Raw genomic sequence first — 11,689 nt, 5'->3', positions numbered from 1 at the left:
TAAGTTCCGAACTCACCTATGCGATCTCATTTAACTTAATTACATTCGTAAAAACTCCATCTCTAAACAAGATCACACCAGGAACTGGACTTAAGCATGTAGGTTCGAGGAGAGGAGACTCAGTCCACAGGGGATATTCTAATTTGCACTTTCTTCCTGCGATAAAGTAATCAGTCTAAAAGCAACTTGGCGGAGGACAAGGTATCTTTCAGCGTACACTTCAAGGAAACATTCCACTGTAGAGGGAAGTCAGACCAGGAACTTAAGGTAGGAACATGCGGCAGCAACTGTTGGGGAAGGCTGCTTACTGGCTCACTCTCTGGCCCACCTGCCTAGGGATGGTGCTGCCCACAGTGGGCTGTGCTCTCCAATATCAATCAGCAATCAGAATCCTCACTCACAGGCCAATCTGATCTAGATAATTCTGCAGCTGAGGGGCCCTCTTCCCTGGTGACTCTTGGTTGCATCCGGTTGACAATACAAACTAACAAGAACAGGACGTAGTTATTATTCTATCTCCCAAAGACTCACTTGGTGCCTGGAGGCTGGTATGAAATTCTACTGTGTCAGGGTTGCTTCTAACCTTCATGATCTGTTAGCTCATCTAGTACAGGCTAGCAGGCCAAATCTGCATTCTAACCTGTGCAAAGGAGCAAGAAGCAACCAGAAACTGCAGCCCACCTTCAAAGACACATCTCAGAAGCTGCATAGATCAACTGCATTTTTATCTTAACATTTGCCAAAACTTAATTGCATGGCTCCACTTCTCTGTAAAGGGTTGTGGTGAAGGTAGTCTTTATCTGAGAAGCCCAGTGCTCAGTTGGAATCTGAGACTCTATTGCTATTCTTGCAGAGACCCGGTTTAACAGTCACAGCTAGCAGGGAAGTAGTTTAACAAACAGTCATGGCTAGCAGAGACCTGATTTAATAGTCATGACTAGCAGAGACCTGATTTAATAGTTATGGCTAGCAGGGAACCACTGTAAGGAGTCACTTGAGCACTCTGAGTCAGCCTTATAACTGCAAGAGGAAATTGCCCATGCCTGGCAAATGGTTCATTCATTTATCCAACAAATGACACAGAATATTGTTCTATTTTACTTTTCTGTTGATAAACAGCATGACCAAAAGCAATGTGGAGATGAAAGGATTTGTGTGCTTATACTTCCAGGTGACAGGCCATCACTGAAGGAACTCAGGGCAGGAACTCAAGAAAGAACCACGGAAGAAAGCCGCAGAGTGGCTCACTCTCCGGATCATGCTCAGTTTGCTTTCTTATACAGCTCAGGCCCCACCGCCTAGGGAATGGTGCCACCCACAGTGGGCTGGTCCGTCACATCTCAATGATCTGGACAATTCCCTATAGACATGTCCACAGGCCAAATCGGATCTGGGCAGTTCCCTCAAGTGAGGTTTCCTCTTCCTAGGCAACTCCAGGTAGTGTCAAGCTGACAATACAAACCAGCAGGACAAATCCCAGCTATGAAGTAGTCAGGAAGATGGGCACAGAGGACACAGTGGTGAATGTGACAGACAGTCCCCACTCTACAAGCCAACAGTAAATAAAGTAAAGTGTCTGTGAGAAAGGACAATAGAGAGAATTACCACAGGGTGACAAGGTCCTAGTCACTGGGGAAATATTTAGACTGAGAGTCAGGAGGTAATGGGTAAGCTGAGTTCTGAATGAGTGTTCAATCATTGAGAGTAATTGTTTCCAGCTAGGAAAGAAAACAAACCGAACAGCCTGTGTCTGTTCTTGTCCTTGCCTACCATTGATCTGTGCTCTAAACTTTTTAGACAAGTTTTCTTGTCTGAAAAAAGAAAACTTCAGCTGGGCGGTGGTGGTGCATGCCTTTAATCCCAGCACTTGGGAGGCAGAGGCAGGCAGATTTCTGAGTTCGAGGCCAGCCTGGTCTACAAAGTGAGTTCCAGGACAGCCAGAGTTACACAGAGAAACCCTGTCTCGAAAAACAAAAAACAAACAAACAAAAAAAGAAAACTTCTTTTGCCTCATGTCTGCTCCTAGACAGTTTAGTTCTAGAAGGTTAAGAAAAGAAAAACAAACAAACAAACAAAAACCCAAAACAAATCAAGAAAACAAAAAAAACCCCAAACCTCTAGAGAAAGGTAGGTGTCCATCCAGGCAGGGCATGAAGTGGAATGGTGGTTAAAATTGATTATTGATATGACAGGCTCCAGAATCACCTAGGAGACAGCCTCTGGACGTGCCTGTTAGGGGGACGTGAGATTAGGAAAAGGTAGGAAGACCCATTTACACCATGAGCAGCAGAAGCTTGTAGGCTGGGGTCCTGGACTGAATCAGAGAAAGCAAGACTGAGGATGTCCTGTGACCAGCTGCCTCCCACCCTGGCCACCATGCTCTTCTTGCCAGGATGGACTGCACCCCCGAACCTAGTCTAAATAACTGTCCCTTCCTGAAGCTTCATTTGTTGGGCATTTTGTCCCATCAGTGATAAAATTAGTCAACACATGTAGGTCAGCACCTGGAGTGGGGTGTCGCACACGCCAAAGCTTCTGTCGGGAGCACTGGCATTCTTTAACTTGGCCCAAGATAACATGTGCAGTAGTTGATACAAACAAGAAGCTAAGCACAGTAGCTTAAAAGGAAAGGGAGGCCAAACGGGGTTGTCATAGATGATATGAAGAACTCTCATAGCTTTTTATACATTTACATTTAGTCAGTTTGTGTGTGTGTGTGTGTGTGTGTGTGTGTGTACGCGCGCGCGCGCGTGCAAGCATGCACGTGTGTACATGTATGCACATGCACAGGCACATGCTTGCCATGGGATGCAAGTGGAGGTCAGAGGACAGCTTCTAGGGATTGGCTCTTTCCTTCCATCCTATGAATTGCCAGGACTGAATCGAAAGGTCATTACCATGGCACTTGGTGGCAAGTACCTTTCTTCACTGAGCTGCGGGGCTGTGTATGAATTCAGCGAAAAACCTGGCAAACTGTGAAGTGTTACCTCTGTCTCGTCGTGACACTTAGCACAAGCAGGAAGTGAGGACTAAGACAGAGCTGTCTGGGTGGGTGCTCCAGCTGTCTGGCTGGATGTTAAAAATTACAGCCAGAGAATCCCATGGCAGAGTCGGGGACTTAGAAATTCCTGCTATGTAGGGGAAATTCTAGTTGTTGACTATCTAGTAAGCTTGCCACACTTCAAAACTCACACAGGATTAAGAATACAAACTTCCTAGATAGCTTATCAAAGCCAGGAAAGAAAACACACAGGACAACAAGCAGTTGTAACAAATTGCAACAGTGATCCCTTGGGAAGAGGAAGGAATTTGATCTCCAGCACTGCCACAATGTATTACTTAAACTGTCTAGCTTTAGAGGAAGATCTAAGAAATAGTCAAAGCAATAAGAACAGATGACACATATGTATGCGCTGGCGGACAATCAGTAGACCAAGGAGGTGATGGGTATTCGGTTTAATAGACAAAGGCTTTAAATGAACTATTTAGAATAGAATTAGAGGTTGGAGAGATGGCCTAAGCTGGCCCCAAACTTGCCAAAGATAACCTTAACTTCCTGATTCTCCTGCTTTACCTCTTGAGTGTCAAGGTCACAGGTGAGCACTACCACACCCAATTTTACCAAGTGGTGGGAATTGAACCCAGGGCTTCATGTAAGCGAGGCAAGCATTACCAAAGTCAACTCCGACCCTGTAGGGCTCTAAACGTAGTTTTATAAGGAACATAAAAGATAATATAACTGTATTCTCATAATACTTTTGGCCCAATATGATTCAGAATACAACTATATAGGGCCAATTGAAAATATGTATTGGTGGACATAAAATGCGTGCAGGTGTAGTTTATATGGCAATAACAGCAGAGAGGAAGGAGATATATCCATAGGAATAATCTGAATTTGATGTTGATAAATTGAGGTGGGTTTGGAATTCGTAGACCAGCCACTAAGAAAACAACTGGAGGGGCTGGAGAGATGGCTCAGCAGTTTAGAGCACTTAGCTACTCTCCTAGAGGACCCAGGTTCAATTCCCAGCATCCACATGGCCGCTCACACCTCTCTGTAACTCCAGTTCCAGGGCTTCTGACACCCTTACAAAGATGCATGCATGCATGCAGGCAAAATATCAATGAACATAAGATAAAAATAAATTCATATATAAATATATACATATATACATATGTATGTATATACATGAACATGCAAAAATACACACACTTATATATAATTTAGCTTTATGCTATGTAGATTGATATTTTGCCTGCCTGCATGTATGTCTTTATATATATATATATATATATATATATATATATATATATATATATAACCAAAATGTCTGTAGTGAAGTAAAGGATGTGGAAATTAATATTTTTATTTTTAAATATAAAATATAAGAAAATTTAAGATTTATTTATTTTTATTTATATGAGTACACTGTTGCTGTCTTCAGGCAAACCAGAAGTGGGCATCGACTCCATTACAGATGGTTGTGAACCACCATGTGGTTGCTGGGAATTGAACTCAGAACCTCTGGAAAAGCAATCAGTACTCTTTAGCCACTGAGCCATCTTTCCAGCCCCAGAAATTAACATTTTTAAAAAATTTAAATCGTGTGTGTGTGTGTGTATGTGTGTGTGTGTGTGTGTGTGTGTGTGTGTGTGCAGTTGCGCATGGAGACCAGAAGGGGGCAGTATATCTCTGGAGACTAGAGTTGAAGGTGATTGCGAGCCATCTGGTGTGGGTGCTGGAAACTGAACTCAGGTCCCTTACAAATGGAAGGAGTGCATTCTCTTTCGCACTGAGCAGTATCTCCAGGCCCAGAGCAAAGAAATTACATCAGCCCAGGAGAAAGCCACTACTTAACACAAAAGAAGTCAGTCACAGAGAAATAGGAACATCAGGAACAGAGAGAAATTATTAGAAAACAAATAGCAAGATGTCAAATGTAACTCTGTGCTGCTCGGGTCTGTCCTATCTGTAAGCTAATTGAATGCTCCACCTGACAACAGATAGTCTAGGCTGAGCAGATGCCTCAGTTGGTAAAGTGTCCACCACACAAGCATGAGAATCTGAGTTTGCATCCCTGGCACCGTGCAAAGGACCAGACATGGTCACTCACATGTATGATCATCATCAGGTGGTGATAAGATGGGAGGAAGCGACAGATGGCCACAGCCAGTGTAGCCATTGGGGGGGAGGGCTCTGAGTCCAGTGAGAGATGCTGTCTCAAAAGAGAAGGTGGAGAGCCACAGAGGACTCAACATTTAATGTTACCTGTAGTTTCCACATGCACACATACACATATGTAAACACATACACACACACATATACACACACACACACACACACACACACACTAACCAAAGAACATACTAGAAGAAGACAATTTCTTGTCTAAAAGAGATACAACTTAAATTCAATGACAAAATAGATAGAAAGTAAAAGAATAGAAAAAGACATAGATGGAGTACTGAACAGAGTGCAAACAGGGCTCTCCTCATATCAGACCAAATAAATGCTGTTGTGAGAGGCAGCGATCTATCAAGAATATAGAACGATTGTAGCTGCACACAGAAAAGCAACGGAGTCCAGAAATACATTAAGGAAAACCTGTCACAATCACAGAGAAAACGACAACAACAACAACAACTGTTTACTAAGTCAACGAAGATGGTCTCAAAAGGCCAGGCATTGTCTTCTGTGCCCTGTCCAGATTAAATGGATATATAGATTCAGAAGGTCAGTTAGTGGGGCTGGCGAGATGGCTCAGTGGTTAAGAGCACCGACTGCTCTTCCGAAGGTCCTGAGTTCAAATCCCAGTCAACCATATGGTGGCTCACAACCATCCGTAACGAAATCTGATGCCCTCTTCTGGAGTGTCTGAAGACAGCTACAGTGTACTTACATATAATAAATGAATGAATCTTTAAAAAAAAAATAAAAGAAGGTCAGTTAGTGGCTGCTGGCATCAGAGGGTTATGGGCTAGGATCAGAGGGCAATGGAGGAAGAGGATGAGCTTCACTCATGGACACGGGGTGTCTTTGAGGGGTGTCAGACCTGTCCTAAAAATAGATACTGGTGATGGCTATAAAACACGGCAAATACATGGAATACGGTGGAAACGCGAACCTTACCTATGTAAATTTTTGTGGTTTGAGATCCACATCTCAATCAACAAACTGAGTCCAAGACTTCATTACTGGAGAAGGAAGATGTAGGAGAGAAAGAGAGAAACATGAGAGAAAGATGGTGGTTCTGTGGCTCCTTGTGGGGAGTGGGAAGGAGGGAGGAGAGGAGGAAGGGAGGGAGGGAAAGAGAGAGAGAGAGAGAGAGAGAGAGAGAGAGAGAGAGAGAGAGAAACCATACACACACATACTTGAGAGCACACATTCCTCATCTCATCCCTTTTGGGACCAGGGAGCAGTGCTTTCCCGGTGACAAGGAACACAACTACCCAAGCCAGATCACAATGATCCCCACCCAGGATTTTGTTAGGGAGTTCAGGAAGCAGGGCACTTTGGGAAAATGACAGCAAGGCTGGAGTGGAGCCAGTCCACTATGGGTCAGAAGTTTGCTGTGTCGGACCGTGAGAATGTGCTCACAGCGTCACATCCTTCTGCCTAGGTGAGGAGCCGTTGTGGCATCAAAATAAGCCATGGTCATAGAGGATTCAGAGTCAGAAAGGACCGCAGAACTGTACCCTGATAGAAGTCAGTGGTGGAAGGGGTGAGGGAGCGTCTGCACCAGTAACGGAAGCGTCATTTCTCAGCGGGGCTGGGGGGTGGGGGGAGAGCAGACATCGCCTCATTTGGAATGAAGGCCACTGATAGTGGGGTGTGTCTACAGATTGCTGTCCAAGAGGGTGTGATGAGCGGACTCAGTGTTGCTCCTGCACATACGATTTCCACCGAGTGTGTAAATCCCCAGCAGAAGAGTCAGCAGTCAATCCCAAAGTTAGAGACATCTTATAGAGTAACAGGCATGGAATCATCAGAAATGTGAGCGGGTAGGAAACTGGGGGATAGCTCAGTTGGCAAAGCACTTTCTGTACAAGCCCAGGGATCTGAGTTCACACCCTCAGCACTCAAGTGAAAGCCAGATGTGGTCACATCTGTAGTCTTAGCATTGGGGAGACAGAAGGCTGCCTGGTCCCCATTCTAGCTGAACTGGTGAACCTCAGGCCAATGAAAAACTAAGGTGGAAAGCAATAAAGATACATGGTTATACACACACACACACACACACACACACACACACAGGCACACAGGCACACGCACACGCACACACACACACCACATATACTAAGTAAAATAAATACACAGGAAGAAAATGTCTTCGTGTGAGTGGTACTTTGTCAAATTCTCAACTCTCTTCAGTGACTTGCGTTGTCATGGTGAGAGCACCATCAGCCCTCAGCATCCACAGGACAGCAGATCAGGGCACCCCCAAGAAACCCAAGCCCATGGATAGACACTCAAGTCCCTTAAACAGCAGGGCAGATGTTTGCATATAACCTATGCCACCCTTAGTGTAGACCAGGGTAAGCCCTCTCTCAGGTACTGGCTGAGTTTAATGCCCTGAGCGCTGAGTAATGGCCCTGTTCAGTGAATAACAAGAAGGTATGTATGGCTTTGGGAACAACCTGGCATTTGCACTGACGCATACATACCTCAGAAGCCAGAAGACAATGTCAGCTCTCCTGAACCTGGAGTTATATGTGGTTGGGAGTTGCCCAAGTGGGTGCTACGAACAGAAACTTGATCATCTGGGAGAGCGGCAAGCCCTCTGAACCATCGTACAGTTTAACGCAGGACTGAAGGTGGAGCTCAGTCAACGCAGTGCTTGCCCTGCATGGATGAAGCTCTGAGCTTGTTCCCCGGCACTATCCAAATGGGCAGTGGTTGGTAGCCCGGATCTGAAGCCACACTTAGGGCTTCGCTCAGCTGGCTCTGGTGAGCAGGGTCGCTGTGCTCTCCTGGGAACAATCTCTCCCATATTCTTCCTCTGAGCTCTTCCCAGTTGTGAGAACTTTCATTCCCCTTCCAAAACTCATTCATGACAAAAAACAGTCAGGGCTAGGGAGGGGCAGCCCAGAGCGGGAGGACTTGCCTTGAAAGTGTAAGACACTCGGTTTCTTTCTAAAACTTAAAAAACAGAAACAAACAAACAAACAAACATAAAGAAACAACTTCACTGAACCACCCTGGTCTACACAGAGTGAAGTTCTAGTTTGTAATCCTAGACCCGTGTTACAGAAAAAGCGTAGCCAGGGATGTCGCTTTGTTCGTCAACAGAGACCTCCTTAAATAGCTGTGATTGCAAAAGGGAGGGAACAGAGACAGAATTTCTTAGATCTAAATATGAGAAAGACCTTGGGTGAAGGGGTGGTGACTGGAAAGTGGTCTTTTCATCGGTAGCCGTATTCAGGGGAGGTCTTTATCGAGTCATACCCAGAAACCTTCAAAAACTGGACTGAGCTGGCAACTGAAGACACCCTTGTCCCGTGCGTGTTGGGACCTAGGACAGAGCTCAAGCAAGGGTTAACACTGTCAGCTTCCTGCCGGCTGGGTTTGGATTGGGAATGACCTCCAAACACTTACAATTGGACCGCCTGTTGGTGGCGCTGTCTGGGAGGTTACGGAACCCTTAGGAGGCGGAGTCTTGTTGGACATGCGTCACTGGGGGCGGGCTTTGAGTTTATCCCCTCCTCCCACTTTCAGTTTGCTCTGTTTTCTGTAGAAAGTTGTGGGTTTTCAATTTCCTACTGCTACCATGCCTTCTCTGCCACTGGGGATATGTAGCCCTCTGGAACCATCCTAAATAAAACAAGCGAGCAAGCGAGCAAACAAGAAAACCCTTCTTAAGTTGCTTCTGGTTACAGTGTTTTATTTTAGCAGCAGAAAAGCAGACTAGAACACTGCCGTTAGGCAGTATGCTAAGTTCTTATGCTTGAAGACCTTAGTTCTGTATGCTCAAAGGGGGGTGGGGGTGGGGGTGGGAGTGGGGGACACGCCACGAAGAACAAATCGAGCTCTCTGAAATATTATTTATTTAATAATAAATCAATAAACTCATGTGACATTTTCCTCAAGCACATCTGCTCTTCAGTGGGAGGCGTTGGGAGGGTTGCGGGAGGTGCTACAGATGGTCTACTCATGGTCACCTGGACAGGACAGAGATTCATGCTTTTCTTCTTCAGGTTCAAGTCTCCACCCCGGCTAGAACGCACCCTCGACTCGGGCACAGCGTGAGAAGGCACGAAACACACATTACTGTGCACATGTGATAGTTCTGTGTCAGTCATTTATATTTTAATCCTCAGAAGGGTGCCAGGAGGGGGACGTATTTCTAGGCCTTCTTTAATCACAAGTCCCCTACCAGTGTCTAGAATTTGGGTCAAATTTGGATTGGGTGGGACTCTTAAGAGCTCCCAGAATCAACAGCAGGAAGATGCAAGTGAGAAGGAAGTCAGGACGTCCTGTAGCCCAGGCTAGCCCCTATGTCTCTGTGTTCCAGGATGGCTGTGAACTCCTGATCCTCCTGCCTCCACCACCCAAGTGCTGGGTGAGAAGCAGAAGGGATGCAAAGTGACCGGATCAGGTAGAACTGGCAGCTTAAAACAAGCTTGGCTTTACTGGCAAGCTTTCAGGTGAGGTTCACCCTTCCCAGGGCTGAGCGCAGAGAAGAGCTCGGGACCCAAGCTGCTTGCTTGGTTCTTACTGTCCCAGGCAAATCAGGTGATGAACTGGCTTTTCTCCATATACTGTACTGGCTTGAGTGGTGCCACGGGGACTTGGTGACATCTGGGTAAAGGGCTGTAGCAAGCGAGAGTGTGGGTCTTTCCGGCCCTGGCCATGCTGGTCTTTGTCCCGGCCTCAGCCTAACAGTGGAATGCCAGGGCTCTCTAACTGCCTGGCTAAGAGGAGGATTTTGACGGAGTTTCCCAGGATGCATGGAGGCACAGGACAGAGATGCCGTTTGGGAGCCTGGATGTGGGGCCAGCAGACGCTTTGCTGAGAGTCGTCAGTCACAGACAATGCAGGGAGGCTCTGGTCTCCCGCCACAGAGACTCGTGGCCTGGGTTTGGCTCCAAGGCAGCAGAGATGCCACCCTGAAGGTAAATCTAGGGTGGCAGACCTGAGCAGCGGATGACCGAAGGGCCCCACCCTGAATCTTCCAGATGGCCCAAGTTCCCTCAGGACATCTGCACAACCCTGAAAAGAAGAGGGCCTAAAAACCATGGCCAAGGTGGAATTTTCCAGAAGCCAGGGAGGTGTGGCTCAGGACTGAGATGGAACATTTTCTGTCTGATGGTGAGGGAGCTCCGCACACACCCACTACATAAACACTGACTTTGAGCCAGAGTGTCTCCATCCTGGTACCTTGAATTTGATCTGTATGGGTGGATTCCGTTTAATAGTTCATAAGAGTCTCACACTGCCTTTTGGCAGCAAAGCAAAAGCAGGTGTTGTCTTCTTAGCTGAAGCTTGGGGAGGTGGGAAGAGGGACGGGGAAACTTGATCCCTGCCTGGGTCCCGGAGGCCTTGCTTGGGTGTCACAGGGCAGTGTTTTAGCCTGCTTTTCTACCGATAAAATAAAATACCGTGACCAGGAATCTGAAGCCACTGTATGTCTGGTCTCAGGAGTCACCAAAAATCTGCTCGCTTTAACCCTCGTTCCTCCGTCAGCCTTGTACCCTATGCACGTGAGGATACCTGATCTGTGTCCCTTGTCAATGCTCCGGGCCTGGCTATGACCCCAGCAAATCCCAATCTCCTTATGAGAATATTCCCCCTCTTTGGTTTCACCCTGTTCATATGGTTACACCTGCCGCGGGCACTTCCTACTGCCAGCTATGGGCAAGGCAGTCTCGGATGGTGCCTTGCCTGCTCTTGTGTGCACAGGAAAACTGCCTGTGGTGGTTTGAATGAGAAGTGCTTCCCTACCCCCGCCATGGGCTCAATCATTGGAACATTTGGTCCCTGATTGGTGGTGCTGTTTGGGGGGTTATGAGGTGCAGCCTTGCTGGAGAAAGCGTGTCACCATCTGGGGGCTTTGGTTGGGGAATCTCCTTGGCCCCTTTTAAATGCAATCCCTGAGTTAGCTTTCAGCTGCTCTGATAAAATACCCAAGGCAGACAAGTTAAAGAGAGGAAGAGTTGCCGGGCATGGTGGCGCACGCCTTTAATCCCAGCGCTTGGGAGGCAGAGGCAGGTGGTTTTCTGAGTTCGAAGCCAGCCTGGTCTACAGAGTGAGTTCCAGGACAGCCTCAGGGCTACACAGAGAAACCTTGTCTCAGTAAACTGAGAGAGAGAGAGAGAGAGAGAGAGAGAGAGAGAGAGAGAGAGAGAGAGAGAGAGATAACCATCACCATAGGATATGAGCGTAGCAGAGCGTGATGGTAGTAGACAGGGCATGGAGGAGAAAAACTGCCTATGTTATGGTACCCAGGAAGTGAATGATACCGAGAGAGAGAGAGAGAAATGAAGGAGCTGGGGAGGACAAGGTACAGCCTTCAAAGTCAGGTCTCAATGTAGACCCCACAGATGGATATCCCAGAACAGGATGACCTCATGAACTCATCTGATGACGACATCCTGAACCAATCAGCTCTCTGAGCTCTCATTTCTGAATGCTGCTTTCCTGGTAACCAGGCATTCAGCCCACAAGCCTCTGGAGGGGCATTCTGTG

This window comes from Mus pahari, chromosome 6 (assembly GCF_900095145.1).
Source record: "Mus pahari chromosome 6, PAHARI_EIJ_v1.1, whole genome shotgun sequence".
NCBI lineage: Eukaryota > Metazoa > Chordata > Mammalia > Rodentia > Muridae > Mus > Mus pahari.
Note: the sequence above shows the minus strand (reverse complement) of the source record.